The sequence below is a fragment of the Cygnus atratus genome, chromosome 3 (assembly GCF_013377495.2).
Source record: "Cygnus atratus isolate AKBS03 ecotype Queensland, Australia chromosome 3, CAtr_DNAZoo_HiC_assembly, whole genome shotgun sequence".
Lineage (NCBI taxonomy): Eukaryota > Metazoa > Chordata > Aves > Anseriformes > Anatidae > Cygnus > Cygnus atratus.
The window spans coordinates 54,821,415-54,842,912 of NC_066364.1; the positions used below are offsets into that span (position 1 = coordinate 54,821,415).

At 42.7% G+C, this 21,498-nt stretch overlaps 1 protein-coding gene across 1 annotated transcript in view; it reads left to right on the forward strand.

Annotated features, from left to right (window-relative positions):
- Positions 1-2,339: 2,339 nt before the first annotated feature.
- PKIB (cAMP-dependent protein kinase inhibitor beta) overlaps positions 2,340-21,498 on the forward strand; it is a 54,425-nt gene continuing 35,266 nt past the window's right edge. The window contains exon 1 of the mRNA XM_035538631.2: positions 2,340-2,433. The gene's annotated coding sequence lies outside the window, so the exon portion shown is untranslated. The remainder of the gene's footprint in view (positions 2,434-21,498) is intronic.

Consider the following 21,498-nt stretch of genomic DNA (forward strand, 5'->3'; position numbering starts at 1 on the left):
TTGTGGTTCTAAGTGGACTGCTCCATGTCAAGGCATGCCCACAGCAGTCGATCCCAGCTGCTTTGAAAACAGCTTTCCACGACTGAATATCACTGAGGCAACTGATTTGTTTCTTTGCAGAAAGGTTTCTTCTCAGTGCCACAGTAGGAACATGCACATCCCTTAGGAAGAACTTCTTGCCTATGGTAACCATTGCATTTACTGGCATCTATGGTGAGTCTGGGCCAGATCAGGTGTCTGAAGGGCCCTAGGCCAAACAACACGTCAAATCCAGCCTGTATGCAGCAGACGCTGGCTGCAAGGGGAAAGGGGAGCAGCATCTTGGACTACCTCAAAAGAAGTTCTACCACTGCATCAGTCAGAAGCAGTACACAGGTTGGGGTTTCTCTCAGAAGACATCCAGATGGGCTAGAAAGACGTCAAGGCCTTCACATTAATATTAGCAAGCTAGATCCACTAGGACGGCATTTTGGCACTAATATCTGTAACGGGGGTGTGTACAGCAGTTGGGTGTATTCTTCTTTCCTCACGTGTCCTCAAGCAAATGATGTGCTACAGGTGAACAGCACACTGAATTCCAGTTCCTGCAGCAAAAAACGAGCTCCTGAGTGTAAATCGATCACATAAATACTGCCCTCATGGGCAAATAACTGCAGGTTCCCCTTATCTGAATAAATCTTTCCTATATATTTTTTTCCTATAAGTTATTTCAGTCATTAAACTAAAAATAGTAGTCATGAGGGTGGTTTTGTTTTGTTTTGTTCTTTGAGAAATCAAACCAGATACCCAAATAATAAAATAAATGACAAAGGGGCTAATCGTTAAATGATAGGTAGTAAATTATATTATAAGGAAAAATCTTTTGGAGTGTGGAGACATGACTCCAAATTAGAGTTCTTCAAGAGGACATTTGGAAAGGTCTAACAAAAATGCAAGATAATCAACCAATCCTAAGCCATGCACTGAGTTATTAGGTGTTTAAAGTTCCCATTGTAAATTGAATTACTGTAATAATAACGCTTAAAGAGTTGTGACAATGGATCCCAAATGTGCTAACTCACAACAGAAAAATGCAAGTAGGGAGGGATTTTAGGTTCAGGAACACCAATTTTAGTTTTGAGATAAATAGAATTCTAAACCTTCTATTGTCTTTGTTATCATAGATAATTATGATGAAAAGCTTGACATATTTTGTAGGGTAACCACTGAAAAAGAAAAACCAAACAGGTATGATACCCATCCTTAGCTGAATCTGTGCAATTCTGAGAAATGGGTAAGAATGGAAACTATTTCTGGGGGTGTTGTCCGTTTGGGACTTTGGGACTACAGGACTTCTCTCATCATCTACAAAAAGGACATTAAACTGTTGGAGAGTGTCCAGAGGAGGGCGACGAAGATGGTGAAGGGCCTAGAGGGGAAGACATATGAGGAGTGGCTGAGGGCACTGGGCCTGTTCAGCCTGGAGAAGAGGAGGCTGAGGGGGGACCTCATCGCAGTCTACAACTTCCTCGCGAGGGGGAGTGGAGAGGCAGGGGACCTATTCTCCATAAACACCAGTGATAGGACCCGCGGGAACGGTGTGAAGCTGAGGCAGGGGAAGTTTAGGCTGGACATCAGGAAGAGGTTCTTCACCGAGAGGGTGGTTGCACACTGGAACAGGCTCCCCAGTGAAGTAGTCACTGCACCAAGCCTGCCTGAATTTAAGAAGCGATTGGACTGTGCGCTTAGTCACATGGTCTAAACTTTTGGGCAGACCTGTGCGGTGCCAGGAGTTGGACTTGATGATCCTCATGGGTCCCTTCCAACTCGGGATATTCTACGATTCTATGACTCTATGATCATTTTGCTATGACGGGATCTAGTGAGATGGCAGGATTAAGGCTCAGATAAATCTGTAGTGGTTGTAGTGAGATTTCAAAATAAAAAATAAAATAGGATTTCCAGATGAATAGTCTAGAGCCCTTTGGTACAATGTACAAACTATGTCAAAATCAATGCCTAAGATGTCGAGGTCATTTTAAAAGCCTTCAGAGCCTGTGTGTATGAGACATTTTCCCGGTGGCCCCGGGTGCGGCGGAGCCTCCCCTTGACCCGAGTGTTTCCAGCGCCGCGCCGCGGCGGGGCCCAGGACCGGCCCGGGACAGGAGCGGCGGGGCCAGGCGCGGGGGGCCGCGGCCACCACGAGCCCCGTAACCTTGCCGCGGGCACCGAGGGCCACCCGCGGTCGCCACCAACTTCTCAGCGGCGGAGGCAGCAGCAGCGCAAGTTGGCAGCCGCCGGCTGCTCGCCTCGGGCAGGAGCGGGAGGGCGGCCCGCGCTCCTCTGCTGGCGAAGCCAAAAAAAAAAAAAAAAAAAAAAAAAAGGGAAAAAAAGAAAAGGGAGGAGGAAGGCAGAGGAACGACAGAACGACAGACAGACGGCGGCCGGCTCCAGGTAAGCGCCGTCCCCTCCCGCTGCCATCAGGGGCAGCGCGGGGAGACCGGGGGCTACTGGGGGATGCATGGGGCTACCTGGGGCTGCTGGGGGCCGGGTTTTTGGTGTTTAGTGGTGTTTATGGGGGTGGTAACGCTCCGGGAGCGCCTGGAGAGGCTGCGAAGAAGAGGCATCGCTGGGCTACGTCTCGTCGGGGGGGGACTGAGCTGAGGGGCTCCCGGGGCAGGCAGGCAAGCAGGGGTGATGCGGCCGCAGTTCCTTGCCCTCCTCTCTCGTACTCTGTTCGGGCGGCCAAGTTAAGCAGCACTAAGGACACGGGAAAGTAGCGAGTGGGAATAAGCGGCGTTATTGACATAGCCGCACTGTTCACTGATGTTAAAGTACATTTCTGACAAGTCAGGTCTGTGCTTCACGCTCAAAGTCGCACAGGCAAGAGAATGAAGTAATGTGGCTTTTAATTTGTTGATGCAAAAGACAGTCCTGGAAAATCAGTTAAAATACATCCTTGGCTTTCATCTTTCCGTGATTGTAACTGAAGTCCTTACAGGGAGAGGATTTTGACCACTCACTAGACAGGAGTTTTTCTTTCTGTTTGCAACAGTGTTGTCAGTAAGACAGTTTTTCTTAATTCAGTTCGTGTGGATGCTCACCTCCATCTGTTAAAAAGTCCTTTGTGGATTCTGAAGAGCAGGCAAGGGCTTTTAGAGAAGGACAAAGTAAAAGGGTATTCAGAATACTCCTGCAGCAATACCCAAAGCGATCTACATGATGCTGTTTGGTTGGTACAGAAGTACCCGATTCTTAAATGTTTGAGTTTTTGAAAGGAGTGAAACTTTTTTTTCAAGAAAATCTGAGCTGACTTTGTGAGCAGCATAGGGAGGAATTACGAATGTGAAAATATGCAGGGTGCATTGACTTACCCAGTATAACTTAACCACCTTTTGTACCTAACAAAAACCAGATCAGAACAGAGACCTGGAAACACCTGAAGTAAAGGCCATGACTCTTTGTGTACCTTTCCTCACTGAAGAAGTCACGGTCCGGTGTTTTTGGTTTTGTTTTTGTTTTTAGCTCCAATTGCTAATATTCCCTTTGAAATTATAAATGTCTCTGTTACAATGTTTGTGAAATGTTACATTGTGGTTGGTAAGAACTGCTTACATGGAGGTAAAATGAACTGGAACTTCACTAGAAATATCGAAATAACTTCTAAAAGCAATCACTTCACCATTAGAAAGTTTGGTTCCATAGGTGTTTTGAAATAAACCCTGTTGGAATAGAGACCTGTCAGAATATGTCAAGGCAGTAACCAATTTAAGCAAAGCAACAAAACATGCATGGGAATGCTATGAAAATATCCGTGGGCTTCAAAATCATGACAAATTTAAAAATATTGATGCAAATCATGAAATAGAAAAACTCATAGCATATTGTTAATGTCTGGAAGAACAAAATTGTTGTTTTGTGTCCATTTATTGATCTATTCTGTTCAAATAAGGTTTATGACTAGTATAATGATGAAAGTTTTTAATGAATCATTCAGAATGTACCTCCTTTCTTTGGTTTCTAAAACCTGGGATCAGTCTGTGAGGAATCATACGTGTACTTTTCTCCATAAGTTAAAGATCATTCTCCTGGGAGACTGTAAACTCCCTGAACTCATACCAGGCCTTTTCCTGGAGTTTATTGATTTCTCCTTCTGGTGAAGATGCTCCAGGACCTTGCTGACCTCTCTTTTGGGGAAAAGTGAAGCTTTGGGGGAACAGTGAGGGAAATTTCTGTGCTCCCTCCATATCTTGAGGGCCAAAGAGACTTCATTCACTGCAATGTCTTCCTGGCATCTTCCTTGTTTTCAAACAGCTTTGTGAGCAGTGAAACAATTGAGGATTTAGAATTGAGCAATAGCTTACAGCAAAATGAATTACTGATGTAGTGTTTTTGATTTGACACTTGCTACTGTGTCATGTTGATTCAACTCATATTTGAGTAATCTCAGGCAGTGAATTTTCTTCAGAAGATTTGTAATCAAGTTGTGGCCTTCTGGAGAACAAGGCAGCACACATGAGTATCAGACATGCCAGGAAGACAAGAAGTCTAGCCGTATCCCAGAGCTCTTTGTCATTCAGAAGTCTAGGATTCTCAAAGCTTGCTGATGGCCTGATTTATTCCTCTGTTTGGCATCCAGGCTGGCCTCTCAGACCCATGGGTTTGTTTTTCCTTCAAGACTGACTACCAGCACTGAAAGGGGAGAATTATAAAAATGAATGAAAGTGATCTTTTCTGGTAGTAGTATTTGAATAGTGAAATATCTGCGTTAGAATGAATTAAGATTCTGGCATTAATTTTGTTATGGATATGGAGATATGGAGATCATCCAGATTTTCATTGCAATCTAAGAGCATTGCTTAGCAGAAATTCTAAGACGTCAGGAATACTGATCTGTTTGTGAAAAACTCCAAAATCTGGCTTTTCACACATAAAATAATGTATTGTATACTAGATTTGATAATTCTGATCTTAGGAATTTTCTCAATTTGAGGTTTCTCTATGTTATTTCTTCCCTTCTGTCCTGAGTATATTTTTTGACCTGGTTTCCTACAGAGATGAAGCTGAAATAATAATGCTGTCCAACTGATAGTTCCTCTCATTGTCCGCCAGTAACTTTTTTTTACCCCTGGGGATCAATTTCAACCAATATAAATAGAAGAGTAGAGATTTCAAAGTGATGACATTCTTACAAACCTCAAGACTGCTGGTGACCAGGGAGATAAGAGAGATGATGTTGATGCCCCCACTGAGGGGAGAGCAGTAGCAAGCATTCAGCTTATTAGACATCAGAAAATTCATGTGGGTGCTCCATAGGATGCTGAACATCGTAGCTTTTGCTACTCACAAGGTTGGTGATTATAGTTTTCAATTTCTCTGCTCCTTGGGAGTGCACAGTCTCTAGGAGGTTTTGATCATGCCTTTTCTCCTCCGTAGTTGGTTCAAAATAAACTCTTAGCCTGAGACGTTTCTGGTAATGAAATATATGTAAGTGCTGCTGTTGTTCCTCGACTTTATAAACTGACCTGTTGCTTTCCTAACCCATAATTTAATACTTCTCAATACAGGTCGATAGCCGACGGTGCAGTAATTTTCTTTTCTTACCTTGCCTCAGTGCAAACACTTGATTGCTGTGGTCACAATAAAATGTACTTTCTTCCAGTCAGTTTCTCTGAATTGCTTACAAGTTTTTGATTACGTTGTAATTTCTTTCCTTCCATCACTGCTGTTTCTTCTGGTTACAGCTGAATCCAAACTTTCTCTTCTGCTTTCTCTTCATAGCATGGTGTCGTAACAATGTGTGTCATGACAGGAGAAGGATAACAGAGGACAAATATTAAAATGCATCGTGGGTTTATCTAGCAGGGACTTATTATAAATAAATGTTGCTTTTATTGACTTTTAAGTGACGATCATTGTTCTGATAATTTGTTCTGATATATAACTATAGTTAAGAGCTATATTTCTGTGCAATTGCCCATTTTCTCCTTTATGGCCTTTCCAACATCAATACCATCACAATATTTGCCTTTCGTCTCTCTTTTGTTACCTTTCTAGAAAATCCCTTTGGGTGCTTTTTAGAAAGTTTTGATGATATAGTTGATTTGCCAGTCTTCTCCTATTGTAAAAATCGTATCAACTGGGCTTACTGCCTGTGCATGAACATATATAAAGTAAACCAACTGAGTAGAGTGCTTAGTGTTAATTTCTTGTCAAATATTCATCTGCATTCAATGCAGATGCACTAAGCTCTCCTTTACATATTTTAGAAATCATTTAAATATTATTAAAATCTGCATTCCACACTTGGTACAGAGCATTGTGTTCATATAGTGATTAAATTTAACTCTATTCTACCAGCTTATATTTGTGAGAGGAGGAAGGAGGCACATAAACATGTCTTTTTTCTATGGGAGCGAGAATGCATGCTAGTATAACATCTTGCCCTACCTCATCTTCTTGCACTTGCATGGAGACAAACAGCTTTATCCAAACCCTTTTCAAGGATCAGGATCTCCTGGCTCTTGCCTGGCCAAGCCCCACGGCACTTCCCGCTCACCTCCTGAGGTGAGACCAGGCACAACCACCCTCTTCTGGTCCTGTCCCAGTTGGTTGAAGAGGCTTCTCCCACAGCTGCTTCTCACACCCACCCATCACCAGAAGTTGCTGCTCTCTCAGAAGCGCAGGATGTAGCAGCATATGTAGGTGTTACCCGGTCTGTTTCAGTTAAACTGGATCCAGAGGATCTTAAAAAAACTTGCCAGTAAAAGTGCTTAACTTGAATCTCTTTGGCAGATCTGGTAGGGTGTGGAAACACCTGGGGTTATGTTGGCAGGTCAGGGAAGGAAGGGCAGTAACATCCTGCAGAGAAAGGGAAACATCCTGAGGGCATTGTCCCAGGTTTGGAGGCCAGGAGGGTGGGTTGGGGTGTGAAAGCCAGCAGCTGGGCTCAGAGCAGCCTTTTTGCTTGGTCAGCTGCAGCCAAAGCAGCTCAGCTGACTTCAGCCTAAAAAAAATCCCCCAGTGTCAGTGAGGGGAGGTGATGGTTCTGCTAAATTGGTTGTATTTCCGTTGCATGTGTGAAGATGAGTACCTTGAGCAATCTTTGAATGTGGAGCTGTGTCAGATGTACCCAGGCTAGGGTGTTTGGACAGGACGTGTTGCAGCTAACTTGCCACAACACCATTAGTGCTGAATATCTGCAGTAGAAGCTCTCCTGCATGTGCTTTCTTTGATACATAGCACAAATCTTTCCTTGCTAACTAGAGAGATAATGGCAATTCTGTGCTAGACTGTGCTGCAAGGATGCAGCTCTTAATTAAAAATCTACAATTTTGCTGCGCTCTCCTTAGGAGGATCCCAGGGAAGCAATAACCGATCAGAAAGCAATTTCTTCTTCTTTTTTTTTCTTTTTTTTTTTTTTTTTCCTTCTGTAATCCGGATTAAGCAGTATTTGCTGCTTATGTAATGTTAGCAACATGCTATCTTCCTCTCTGTTTGCTTTCCCCTTCCTGTCCACATAATGCATCCAAAAGAGGAAGGTGAAGTGGGTTTGTAGCCCATGTTTATATGTGCAGATCTAAACACACTGACATAGGACAGGGGAATGAATAACTTCTGCTAATTCCTAGCCTTTGTGGGCAAATAGGCCACCTTTTATGAGCCTTTTTATGAACCTTGAGAACTGGTTTACAACACTGAGAAATCACAAGCTTGTCAATAGGCCCCTGAGCAACCTGAAAGTGTGTTCAGTAATGCCACTGCAGAGTTGTTGAAACGTCCTTGGAAGACATGTTAAATTCAGCACCTCTTGGGTGCAGCTTCCTCCATTTGAACCCCTGATCCCTACTGTTGGCGTCGGATGGGATTGCCATTAGGCACCTCTGTTTCTGTGAAAAGAGGCTAGTAGGTCAACAGAAATAAGTATGAAAGTGAATATCGTTGTAGCCCGCAAACCATTTTTATAAGACAAAACCAAATGCCTTCAGATCTCTGGGTTTGGTCTTATGATTATTATTCTTAATGGAGCAAGATGACATGGAGGATACTCTTCACTTTTTGAGATAGTTCTGAATGCAAAACACTTAGCAGTACTTGTGTGATAAGCCTTAAAAGAAAAGAAAACCAACAAAAATGAAAATAAGGAAAATGAAGGAGGAAATTTCAGTTTGTATGCCCAGAACCCTAGTAGCACTGATTCTTTATAGTTTCAGGACTTTATTGCATTAAAGCTAGTAAATTTTCACCATGACCTAACATATCCTGAATAGGAAACCTCTTGGAGTTATCTTAGAAGCTCTGTTGATGTGAATATCTTCGTATATGCTATAAAAAATACCTGAAGTGTATTTCATGATGTCTGTGCCATCATTTGGTGACTGAGACACTAGACAAGCATTAATAAAACTCACGCAACTCTGTATTCTGTCTGGATAATATATTCCCTTTTACTCAGACTTGACATCTCCTTTCAATTCTGTTTTGCCTAGTTTTGAGTCCTGTGCTATTTGTATCCTCTAGCTAAAAACCTCACCCATTGATAATTATGATGCCTTCATTACAAGGTATTTTCTTAGACAGAATCAGAAGCGTTGGCAGCTGTTACATATTTCGTACAAACTAATGAAAGTGGTCTGTCACATACCACTGTGTGATGCCAAGGAGATTATTATTAAGGTGAGTACATGTCCTCCCTCTTCCTCATCAAAAATAGCTATAATTCTTGGGCAATATGTGGTATGCTTTGTTCATAAGTAATTAGTAACTATAAAGTTAGATGTTAGAGTCCTTAATTAAGAGAGTGTCTATTAAATAGTGTTGGCAAGATTTGCTGTGTAGGTATTTTTATGTGGAGAACTTGGTCTCTTCTGTCTGTTGTGGACAAGGTTTGGTTAGATACGAACGATAAAGGGAACAGAACTTTGGAAGATGGTCTCTAGAAATTCTGTCTCTGAGTGGACAAGCAGTTCTGAAATTAGTATTTGAAATGTAACTAGAGTTTCCCCCATGGGACCACACAGAAAGATGTGGTTTGCCCAATACCTGAAGTATAACTACATTTCTCAGAGCTTAGGCAGTTTTGAATAGCACTGCTAGATTTGGCAGATGGTGTGACAAGATGTTGGGCAATCATATGGCACTTCATTTAAATTTAAATCTAGGGTATAGTGGGAGTGCTGGAGCTTTTCTGCTGCTGTATGAATAAAAATCTGGAGGATTGGCTTTATATATAGTGTCCTTGGAAAAAAGGGAAGTCGTTCTGGCATCAAGGAGCAGAACAGAGCTCTGTGTTTCTGTTGCCACTTTTCGAGAGCGAATGGAATGCTCTTACAGAGAAGAACTGTAGTTGGATGATGAGATGACAGGACAGGCACAGCGGTTTGCCTGCAGTCCTGCCTGTAGCAGAGCCTTGCTTGCATGCAGGAACGCAGCTCCACCCCTGAAGCAAGGAGTCATGGGACTGCAGCTTAAGTTCACAAGGGCTGTCAATGTGATCAAATAAGATGCACTTCCCCCTGGGGGAGAAGCAAGAGTACCTAGAGCTGGTAGGACATCAGGAGCACGATGGGTCAGGGCTGGAGCAGTTGCCCTGTGAGGAGATGCTGAGGGACCGGGGCTGGCCCAGCCTGGGAGAGATGGTGGATAGAAAGGAGCTGGGGAGACAAAGGGCCTTGGCTGAATCCAGGGAGGCTCAGAGCGGATTCAGGGAGAAACTTTCCCGCCGTGGGACAGGCTGTCAGGGAAGGCCATGCTGGCACAGTTCTCAGGGTTTCCAGCCCCAGCCCCACACAGCCCTGAGCAGCCCGGTCTGGCTTCAGCGCTGAGCCTGCTGCCACGGGGCTGGGATGGGGACACCCCGAGTGCCCAGCCAGGCATAGCTGTCAGGGATCCTATCATCTGAAGTTCAAAGCTGAGCCTTTGAGAAGTTGCTGTTAAGTTTAAATTACCATCTGTGCATGAAAAAAACGTAATGGGGAAGAGGAACCCTAATTTCCTAGACTAGAAGAAGGCCAGTGACAAGTACCTTTAATAAGAAATAACAAATAGGCACTTAAACAGCATAGAGTTTCACAGTCCCTGTCTTTAAGAGATTACATTATCAATATATTTAATATGGCTAAATTCAGTTATGTAAAATCATTTGTAAGCATGCTGCACGTGCTCTGTTTCAGGCTTCAAGTCTAATTCAGTTAGCTGCTGCCTTTGTTAACCTAAGAGGCACAATGTGGTATTATGAATAGGCAGGGATTTCTGTAAACATGTTTTGCTTAAGTGTTAGCATGTGATATTTATGTTCTGCATTCAGAAATGAAACACTAATCTTTCTTAGAAGATGGCATCGCTTGTAATGGCGTGATTTTGAGGCTTTGAAGAAAAAGGTCCCTCAGTGGGGTTAGGTCCTGTGAAATATATTTCCTGTTTTTCTTCTTGGAAACCTCAAATATTAGAAATTCTAATTCTCGCTAGGCTGTTATTAAGACTGTGGCTTGCTTCTGTTTAACACATGCACGTGCACACGGCAAAATAAAAGCAATTGTTTCTAAAACAGACATAGTCTCACTTAAACAAACATAAAGCAAAAAGCGCCTTTCAGTGTTGTCAAAGTTGCTTCATAAACAGTGATTGCACATATGTTCCCTGAGTAGTATAAAGGTGTTTGCATTAACAAGCCAGCGGTGCTTTCAACCACCTCCTCACTTTTCCCCATCATTACTCAGAAATTGTCACTAACAGTGCTTGCTGTTTACAGTGGAGAGCTTAAAAAGAGCTTAAGAAGATGAGTGCATGAGGAATAATTTTTTTTCTTTCCCCTTGAACTTTCATTTGTTTGCTGGAACAGCTAGAATTGTGAAAGGAATTGAACTGAAGAAAAATCTCTCCTGATTACTAATGGATAGTCCTTTTATTGATGTGGTTGTAAACTCTCCTCTTGAATGTGGAAGTCTCATAGCACAGAGCCAGGGTTTGATGCCTTTATGAGGAAGAGGATGATGGTAGCTTTTGCTGTTCTGAATTTGGTAGTTTTATCTCTGATAGTTTGAAGAGAGTATACTTGCTTTCCATGCACTTCCTTTTATTAATGGATTATTTCACTTTTGTGTACCTTTGCTCCTTCCAGACTGCCATTACTTAAAGCTAGCTGGAAGTAGCACTTAAAATAGAATAAATTGGATGATGCTTTTCTTGAACAGATTTACCAGAGCCAGTGTATTTTTCTGTTCTAGCAAGTTTTGAAAGTAAAAAAAATAAATATTAATTCATAATACTAATTCATTAAACTGTACTGATTATAAAAATAATTCCAAATGGAAGCCTACTTGCTGTAATCACATTTAAGTAGAGACAATTACTTGTTTTGAGTGAACTGTAACAATTCACGCATCTTGCCATGGAAATTGAATGCTATTACAGAAACTCATCTATTTTGATGGAAATAATACAACCTTCAGCTGTATAGTCACTGTGTTAATTAAGTGACTGGTTAATAAGCCGGCCTTTGTAGAGAGTTAAATTATGTCATGCAAAGAAGGAACAAACTTGTTTGGAGCCTTCTTTAGAAAGAATTAGTAATTGGTAAAGCATCTAAAGAGTGTAGAAGGAAGCTGAACGAATGTACCCAGCTGACCTATTTTGCAATTTCACATGGAGTGATATTTGCCTCTTTTCACATCCAAACAATATCATTAAAACTTTGCACCATAATGATATTGAAAGTTGCGAGTTCCTTAAATTTATATAAAAATATAGAACTTTAAGTTCTATTGCTTAAAATTAAATACAAGTTTATATTCTGGAAAAAAGTGAAAGATGAGATGCAGAGATGTATTTTTTTTAAAAAAGGGAACTTCCAAAACATAGTTGTTTGCTCAGCTCTTGCCATAAGTATTTTACTGTGAAAGTTTTCTAAGCACACATTATGAAATGGTCATTCTTTAATTTTGTATCTTTGCCTTATTTCTGTGCTTTTTTAAAAATATAATTTTGTTGCCTAGAACTTAGAAAGTACATAAGATTAGAGCTGAATCAAAGCACATTCAAAAAAAAAAAAAAGACAATTCTGATTTTGGACTGTGCAGGCACTACCCCCGCTCCCTCTCCACCCTCTGATTCTGTGTTTTGTTTGCATTTGATTAAAGTCACCAAAAAGACAGAACTTCCAGTCCAGGCTTTTCTGCAGCCCTGCCTCTGTCAGGGTAGGAAAGAATGCATTTGTTCCTGCACTATACCTGGCTGAGAACTGGAGGACAGAGATAACAGCTGGTACTGTAGTCTGTGGAGTGGAGGACACTTCCTGTGATCTCAGTTTTCTTGTTAAGTCTTTCCAATGGCAGTATTTCGTAGAAGAAGAAAAGTGGGGCTGACAGGTTTAGCTACCATCTGATGTGAGTCAAAGTTTGTGTATAAATGGCAGCTGATCTGTCGTGTCTGTGATGAGTGAGGCAGCCCAGCAATTTAGGCTTGGAAGACAAGGAGAGCCCAGCAAAGGTAAGGTGTAATTACCATTTGAAATTGAACTTCTCTTATTTGTTCGAGTGTCTTAGCAGGAACTATGAGTTCTCATATAAGAACATATAACTCATGCAAGTGTTCAATGAAGGAGTAATAGGTCTGATGCTGAATTAGAAGGTGTAAGCGTTGTTAAAAGAGGGATGAACACAGGGGAAAGATATTTAATCACATTGTCCTTGTGAGAGGAAGAATTGTGTTGCTGAGGTGCAAGACACCCAATCTCTTGGTGAGAAGGTTGTAAGCAGGTTGATAAGGCCGTGACTTTGTATTTGAACCACATTTCACAGTGTAGAAGAGGGGTTCAAATTTCAAAGTAACAATTACAAACCACACAGGAGCTGAGCTGGCAGGTGCATCTGGCTCTGCTCCTCTCCATGCCATTCTGAGCTGCTCCATCAGAAAATGGGCCAATCTAGACAGCTGAACAAAATATGTGCAGAGTAAGACCTAGCGCTGATTTTTCTGGTATCCATGTTGACCTGTCCTATATTTTTCTGCAGAGGCCTTGATAGGAGCAGAAGGAGACACATGCTCTTTGTTGGAGACCTTTTTAAGGTTTGATCTTGCAAGAGAGAGTGTAGGGCATGTATCCTCGTGTTCAGAAACATGAAGATATATGGATGATCACTAAATGGGATGTGATGAGGGGGAAGATGCTAAGTCTAAGGTAGTGTGGGAACTAAAAACAGCTTGATGTTTTGGGATCTGCACTTGCACAGTTCCAGCAGATAGCACAGCAAGCACCTAAGCTGTGAGCAGTTGGAGTTGTTCTGGGATTGTTCAGAGAAGCAAATTCTGTAGGGAGAGGAAAAAAAAACCACCTTAAGCTGAGTAAGGAATATTAAGGCATGGCTATGTCTGGTGTCAGTGTGTGTGAGTTTCAAAACTTGTTAAGAAAATAAGCATATGGACTTCAGTGTCTAAAAGGCACATAGGCTTTTTTGAGTGAGGAACATAGCAGACAATCCTTTTCCATTTTCCATTTCTTCAGAAAGTGTCTTCACACATTTTCTTGTATATTTATGTCTCTGAATTTAGGGAGGGAGGGAGGGTGAGGAGGAAGGGAAGCTGAGGAGACAAGCAATGTTGGATTTTGATGGAGATTAGCACCAGTTTGTTTGCAAATGGAAGTGCAGAAGAGCTGCAGTGATGTGTTATATTGTTAATTATGTTTCAGTGGAAAAGCTGCCACTCAGGAGAAAGAGGCATTTCCAGTAACAACTCTGGAACTGGAGCTCCAGCCTGCGGGAACATGGTGCTTAGTATTTGTTGGTGAACTGTGACATCTGAAATGATACTGCTCTAGATAAAAATAGAACTTAACTGTGCTAAATGGCCAGCAAACACTTATTGAGACTCCAATTTCAATGTTTAAACTAAACAAAATAGTAGGGGGTTGGGGGAATGAATTCTGTAGCTTTTACCTTCTAGAGGAAATTGTTCCCTCATTTTCTAAATTAGAGGAACAAAAATATTTGGTCATAAATTGCATGAAAATAGCACATAATTTTCCTGAACGTCTCATTTGGGGCACTGAGTCTGTGGGACGTTCACTTGAAGCAAAGCAGCCGGGGGCAGAGCACGTAGGAGTAGGACGCAGAGCTGGGGTGACTGGCCAGCCGGTGACTTGCACAACGAGAACTGCAAAGCATGGAAAGGGCGTGAGGAACGGTTGCTTTGTGCTGTGTGGCCTTGTGGATTTCTGCATGTGGTGACTTTGACGACAGGCATCAGTTATGTAGAGCAGAGAAGTGAGGAAATGTTGGGCTCGTGTAGTGTGGTGGGAGCATTCTGCAGGAACAAAACTCCCCCAAAACCTTGGCTGGTTCTCTGAGGCCTGTGAAGGTGTCTGTTCGTCACAGTGAAGCGCGGGTGGACGCCTGCTTTGGTGCTGTGGTGGCTTTGCATGACGTCCTGGCACCGCTTCTGCCCGGGGAGCCCAGGGACAGCTCTGCCACCAGCTGCCAGGGGCACCGTGGCCTTGTGTGGGCGCAGGGGCAGAGCAGGCCGAGGACTTCAGCTGCCCCGAGCACAGTGTGTTGCCCCCTCTGAGGAGAGTTATGTGTACTGTCTGCACCACTCTTGTAGACGGTTTGTTTTCCTTGTGTTTATTCTGTCAGCACACTCCTTTGAGGAGGACAAACGGCAAACACGAGTGCTGGAACAGGAGCAGCAGTCACTGCGGGTTTTATAGCCAGGGTGGGTAGGGTGAATCCAGCGAGACCTTGCAAATGCTTCCCTCCTCCACTGAGGAGGGTGCTGGCTGACAAAATGAAGGTGTGGTGGCAACAGCAGTTGAACCCAGTTGTAAACATGTAGTTCAGGAGCTATGGCAGGTGTCCCGATTCAGGTTATTTTCTTCCTTCAAGGTAGAAGGCACTTTCAGTAGTCTTTGATATCCTGGATCTCTCTGTCCTCCATTTAAAAATGAATGGGTGCTATAAAAATACCAAGGCTAGGATGTTTCCTCTGGTCATAAATTTCCCACAGAAAGATAGCTCCATCTTTAACAACTTCATGCTGGATCTGGTGCTGAAGCTTGGGTTTAATAGCGTTTATTAAAGGACCTTCACTTTAGAAGAAGGCTGCATGAAATTGTACTGATTTTCTACTGAATTATAATACTATTCTATATTATTCTATATTATATTATTATATATATTATATATTATTATAATACTACTGAATTATGCTTCTGTTTTGGTAGCAAACATTACCTTAGTCTCTTCTCCATAGCTCAGGAACAGCTCGGGTGTTACACTGTACCACTTTTCGGACAGGAAATGTAATGAAATATTGTACGTATTGCAAAGTGGGTCTGCATAAGGAGGAAATAAATCTGTAATCAAACAAGGAAATCTGTAGGAAAGGTGATTTTTAGTTAAAAGATGTACCTGCCTTTTCCCATCTGCTAACTTGCTGTTTTAATGGCTCTGGGCAGTCACAGATTTGTTATGAGTCTTTGCCTTGAACCAGCAGTGCCTTTTCAGATCATGGAGGAATTGTACGGGACTTTATATTCATGGGTAGCTCAGGCTTTAAAAAACCACCACCACGAACCACTAGCAACAAAACAGATGAAAAGAGCTTCTCAGGGTTTAGGCTGTAGCACCTCACAGATGGCCCCACGCTGTGGTTTGGCAGTGGGGCCCCTCTGGTGGATATGGGGCATCCTGCGTAGGGAGCAGCCCTCCCAGCTGGAGGTCAGCATTCAGCTGGGGGAGCTGTGAAGCAGGGGTACATTTCCTCATAGACCTCCAGCTTATCCTCACTGGCTCCACCACAGCACCTGGAGGACTGCACAGCCAGAACTTTTGCATTTACCTGTTTGCCTCAAAACATATATTTTTTTTCTGTTTTTAAATGATGGAGAAGGAAAACAGAGGCCAGCAGTATGTGTTTAGTCTCAAGGAAGAGCATTGGCAATGCTTGTGCAGGCCTGAGATCCTGTAATGCAGAATACAAGAAAACGTGCATGCTCACCAAGAAATTTCAAGTTGTCCTCTAATCTGTAATAATCCTGAGAATAAACATTACTTTGAGTTGTAAAACAAAGCCTTCAAAATGCAGACAACAGTGTCACCAGGAAAGTTTACTGAAAGACAAAGGAATTTGTTTTCTTTAATGAGGCAAATGAGTGACGTCCTCTGGATTCAGTTGTGCCAAGCAGATGATAATGGAAAATCATTATTTGTGAAAAAGTTTATAGGTATGCCTGCATTGCTACGCATGAATATTTTTCACCCCAAATAACCCCAAAAGGAAGTTGGCTGAATACACAGACTCTTGAGGACTGGGCCATGCTTAGAATCATAGAATCATTTAAGGCTGGAAAAGACCTCCAAGGTCATATGGTCCAAGCATCCCCCTACCACCAATGTCACCCACTAAACCATGTCCCTAAGCACCAGGTCCAACCTTTCCTTAAACACCCCCAGGCACAGTGACTCCACCACTTCCCTGGGCAACCCGTTCCACTGCCTGACTCATAATTTCTGTGAGATCTAGCCTACCTATTGCAGCTGACATCAAAGTGAGGACAGGTTCCTCAGGGCTTTCTGTTCGAGCCCTGAAAATCTCCTAAGGACAGAGCTTCCACAGGCTCTCTGAGCCCCATTTCCAGGACTTGACCACTCTCACTATAAATCTTTTCTTCCTCTGCCCAAAGCAAGTTTCCTTGTTGTGACTGACCGACTCTGAGAAGAGCCTGGATCTCTTTTTAGTAGGCCCATGGAGGTGGTGGAGGACTGCCATGGCAGTCCCACCTTGGCCTTGTCATCTCCAGGCTGAATGGTTCCACTTCCCCCAGCCTCCCCTCACACATCATGTGCTCCAGCTCCCTAAATCACTCCGTGGCCCCCTAGCAGGCTCCCCTCCTCTGCAGCGTGCTGGGGCTGGGGCTGCAGCTGGACCTCACCAGTGCTGACTTATGAGATGTCTTCTTAAATCATGTCTGCTATAAGTGCCCTATTAAGAGCAGAGTGGACTGTGCATAAACATAAATATATTCTTTCTGTTGCTGTGCATAGTTGAGAGATGGACCAGGAATAATAAGCTAGTGAATTAAAATCAGAATTATGTTCACTTACAGGCTGCTAAAAGCTGAATAAGTAGTCTCCCGTCATACATAAACCATATACACAGAGGATGGAAAAGCAAAAATACCATTAGGATGCCTGAGGTTTGGTTTCATAGCACACTGAATCCAGAGGTGACCTTTAGTTATAATCAATGTGATAGCCTTGGATATACAGTGTGCCAAGGCTTCCTTCCCCTAGTTTATCTGAGGTTTGATCTCAGTGATACCTGATGCAGAATAATGTGCTGTCAGTCAGCCTGCTCGGAGGAAAGAAATGCTGGCAGACACGGTCCTAGAGCCGGCACGACAGAGACCCTCGTGCTAACAGACATGGTCAGGTTTTGTGCAGAACAGCATGGGTGAGAGAAAGGGAGGAGGATGAGCACTGTTAAAGTGGCATGAAACTGGGGAGGGAAAATCTGTGTCTGAGGTGAGGCAGTATGGTGCATGCAGTGGTCATTCTGGACACAGGATGGTAGCTTTCAAACACACTTGCTTCTCTTTAGGCTTGTCATCCTCCTGCTGTTAACATCAGCTATGCTTTGGTTGTTGTTGTTGTTACCGCTACTTGAAAATACAAATACTGTGTTTTCATGATGGGTAAAATTGAATTCTTCTACTGACAGCAGCAAGAATTTTTGCTGGGGGGATTGCAATGCAATCCGTTCTGTGGGTGGGGTATGAAGAGGGTAGGGCTGGGGTTTAATGATTTCTGCTTTCTCTCTTGTGCTCTTTGCAGAGATGCTGTTGTTCAGGGGAGAGCTAAGAGGCACAGCCCTAACCCTCAGGGAACACCTTGAGCTGCATCTTTGTGTGGTCTGCATATTGCAAGAACAAAACCTGAAGAAAACCTTCTTCTGTTGTTCTTCTCTGCCTCCTTAGGGATCAGATGTGATTTATGGTCTTTCCCTGGGGCTCCCTGCACCTCACCTCCAAAAGCCATTCATTCAGCCTTTGGCAAGCCCTGGTGGGGCAGCAGATTGCTTCAGCTGAACGTTGATAAGCAGCCACACAAGCTGTGGCTAAAGGTGGCTCTGGGCTTCTGGCATCCTTTTCCTTCTAATCATGTTGTGGTTTTTTTTGTTTGTTTTTTGTTTTTGTTTTTTAAAGAGGGATCTCGTTTTGGAACTGCTGACTTTGGCGCTCACATCTATGCTGATAGCTTTATTTATGCAGATGCAGCACATAAATTGTCATGTCCTGACTGCCCAGTGTCAGGGATGTCTCTGTAGACAGGAGAGCAGGTGTTATTTCTTTGAGGCATTTGACTTCTAAATTTCCTCGGTATCACCTTGCTTGAAAGAGCACCGCTTTAGGAATTGATTTCTCCAGTTGCTGCCCTTTCAGAAGGACAACCTGCAGCACTGCAGGCTGCCTCTGCAGCCACCAGTGGAGAGTGGCAGGGCTTCAGGGATGATCAAAATGGAAAAACCTGTGTGTTCATCTCTCTGTATGCTGCAAAACTTCCATTTTAACATTTGAGTAGAGTTCAGCACAAGTGGAGGGGTCACACAACTTCAATAGGAAGACAAAATTGATAATCTTTATGTTCTTTTCTGATTGAGCTTTTTCAATCTTTAGAGCACTTTCTCATTCTTTCAGTTTCTTTGAAATCTAAAACTAAACTGAATGAACAGTTAATAGGGTCTTTTCCCATTTTCATTTGAAAACAAAATGCCTTATTAGCCCAAAATACCCTTGTAATTTTCCACTTCCAGATTCTGCTTTATGCCTCTCCAAAATCAGCAGACCCATTTGACTTTTCCTTGCTACAGGAGGAACTTCCCATCTGGAGGGGACTGCTGTAAGGCTGGTTGGGGAAGGTCTTGTACACCAACTTCTGGAGGTGGAAATCAAAACTGCAAATGTTTTTTGTGATCTTCTCTTCATTAAAAATGTGATGTTCTGCCTAGCCACAGCACCAGGCTGCCAACACCGAACTAGAAACCTCTGTGTGCCGTGCTGTGCCATGCTTGGGTGTCCAGAAAGAAATGGATTTGCCTAAATTGATGTTGACTGAATGATTTGGACGTCTCTGCTGTGGAAGGGGAGGGAAGTTTTCCATTTGCTTTGAAGTGACACAATGGGAATTTCATTTGTAAGTTGTTTTGTTTGTTTGTTTGTTTAATTTTCATGTTTTCCTGCAGAGTACAAGAACAGTTGTACTGGATCAGGTTGAATGACTATGTAGTGTACAGTGTCTTGCCTCTGACAGAGGTCAAAAACAAATGGACTGGAAAAAGACTGTCAGCACACAACAGTACTTCCCCCTCTTATATTCTCCATTCCTACAGTGCTCAGCAGCTCATGGTTACTTGAGCCAGATATGGTATCTTTGTGTTTAGTAGCTGTTGATAGATTTTGCTCTCTTTATCTCTTTCTCTTGACCTTCTCAACATTATTAATTACCTCCTGGACCCCTCAATCATCTCTTTAGATTGAATCCAGTTTTCAGGTCCAGGATAGATTTGCCTCAGACATCCAGACATTGCTCCATAATGACACCTGCATGACACCAAGCAAGTTTGGTTCTGGAAACAATCGAGATTTGTTGCTATCCTGTGGATATCTGAAATGCTAAGATCATGTGCAATGGAAAGCAAACCATATGTCTGTGGAGGTGTGGGAATTTTCAGTGTTGGTTTTTGAAAGAGATTCTGGCCAAAGATCAAGAGATTCAGAACGATAACCTCAGTCTTTTCAAAGCCAAGCCTCACTGCTGCCAGATTCATATTACTTTTCATGGCACTGCTACCTCCTCGATGCCATCTGCCAACTGTTATAATTATCTCCTTGTCACTAGCCCAGCCGTCACCACTGCTTTCTTGTCCACTCCAGGTGTGCAGGTACATGGCTGGTACTTCACAGGGTAAGCAGTTTTGGAGGCAGGAGCATTGCCTCTCAGCACACAAAGAAGTACTGAGGTGAGGTGGGCTGTTATGCACAGTGACCAGCCTTCAGGTGATCTAGCTGCTCTTTTGATTTCAGAAGATGTGCATTCAGACACCCCAGAGGAATAGAGTGAAATAGGAACTTGTCACAGCTCTGGAAGAAACCGAAATAATCCTGATGATTTCTAAGATCTTATTGAGCAGGAGCGTAGAGCTCCTTAATGTTGCATTTGAAGAGCAGAAGAAACTGTACGTTTAACAAAAACTCCTAAACTTACATCATTAAAATCAAGCCTAACTAGAGTAGATGATTTTTACATTGTGTCATTCAGCCTAAGTTTGTAGAGCCCCCACATGAGAAGTGCAAATACTCAGCAGGTCTGCAAATCAGTAATTCAGTAAGTGCTTACAGTCAGATTTTTTAAAGGAAGGATGCTTACTGAGGCCTCTTTGCTGTAGAGTGACTTGTTTTTGAAAATTAGTTTTCTGTTGCTGAAAACAACCTTTTTCAGGGTGCTCGTTCCTGAATGCTGCAAACAGATTTTAAATATCTCAGGAGTTTGAAATACTTATGAGTAAGTAGTAGTAAAACAAGGTATTAAAAAGGTTTTTTTCTCTCTGCAGCTGTGAAATTTGTTTTGAAGCAGTAGAGTGCTCTTTGCTTACGCAAGTAACTGGTAGAGGAAGGAGCCACAACTGTAAGTGGATGTGGCTTAAGCATAAGATTAACCTACTGATCAGCTGTAGACATTTTTGTTAAGACTTGATAAAAGCAGAACTCATGAAATACATTTTTTCCCCTTATTTCATTGTAGATAATGGTCATGACACAAGCTGTGTAGCTTAATAGTTTACAACATGAGATCAGAAATTGAATTAACCTCTTTTATCTGTTCTGATGTAGAGCCCACATATCTCTGTGTGGAAACGGTAAAAATGTGGAAATTGATAAGCTGCATACATTTTTGAAAGATAAACTTCTAAAATGTGGGTTTACAGTGTGGAAATCAGGCCTGCCAATATCCTTCACGTTCAGCGTAGGCTGCATGGGGAGGAATAAGAAGTTGTGCATCTTCTCAAGGTTCAGAGATGTCCTGAAGGCAGAACTCTGCTGCTGGTCCAAGCCTATACAACAGCCCTCTCTTTGAGCCCTATCCTGACTGAGATCCTGGAAAGTCTCTCCCTTCAGGCTTCAGTGTGAGTTGGATCAGTTAACCCATGTTAACTTCATATCTTTGTTTCTTTAATATAGAAACCTTCCCCCCCCCCCCCCCCCCCCATTTCTTTCCCTCTTTCCCTCTTTCCTTTTTCTTTTTTTTTTTTTTTCTTTCAAAGCCTCCATGGACTGTGTAAGCACACCACTGAAGTTTGCAACACTGACATCCAGGTCAATATAATTATACTGGGCCATGCGGGAATTGTGATAAAGGGTTTTTGCATTGGAGAGACCACGTATAAACTTCTCACTGAAAAAATGGTGGAATCTCTAAAACTGCTCTGCATGCATGTTAAAGATGTTCTGTAAAAGCACTGCACAGA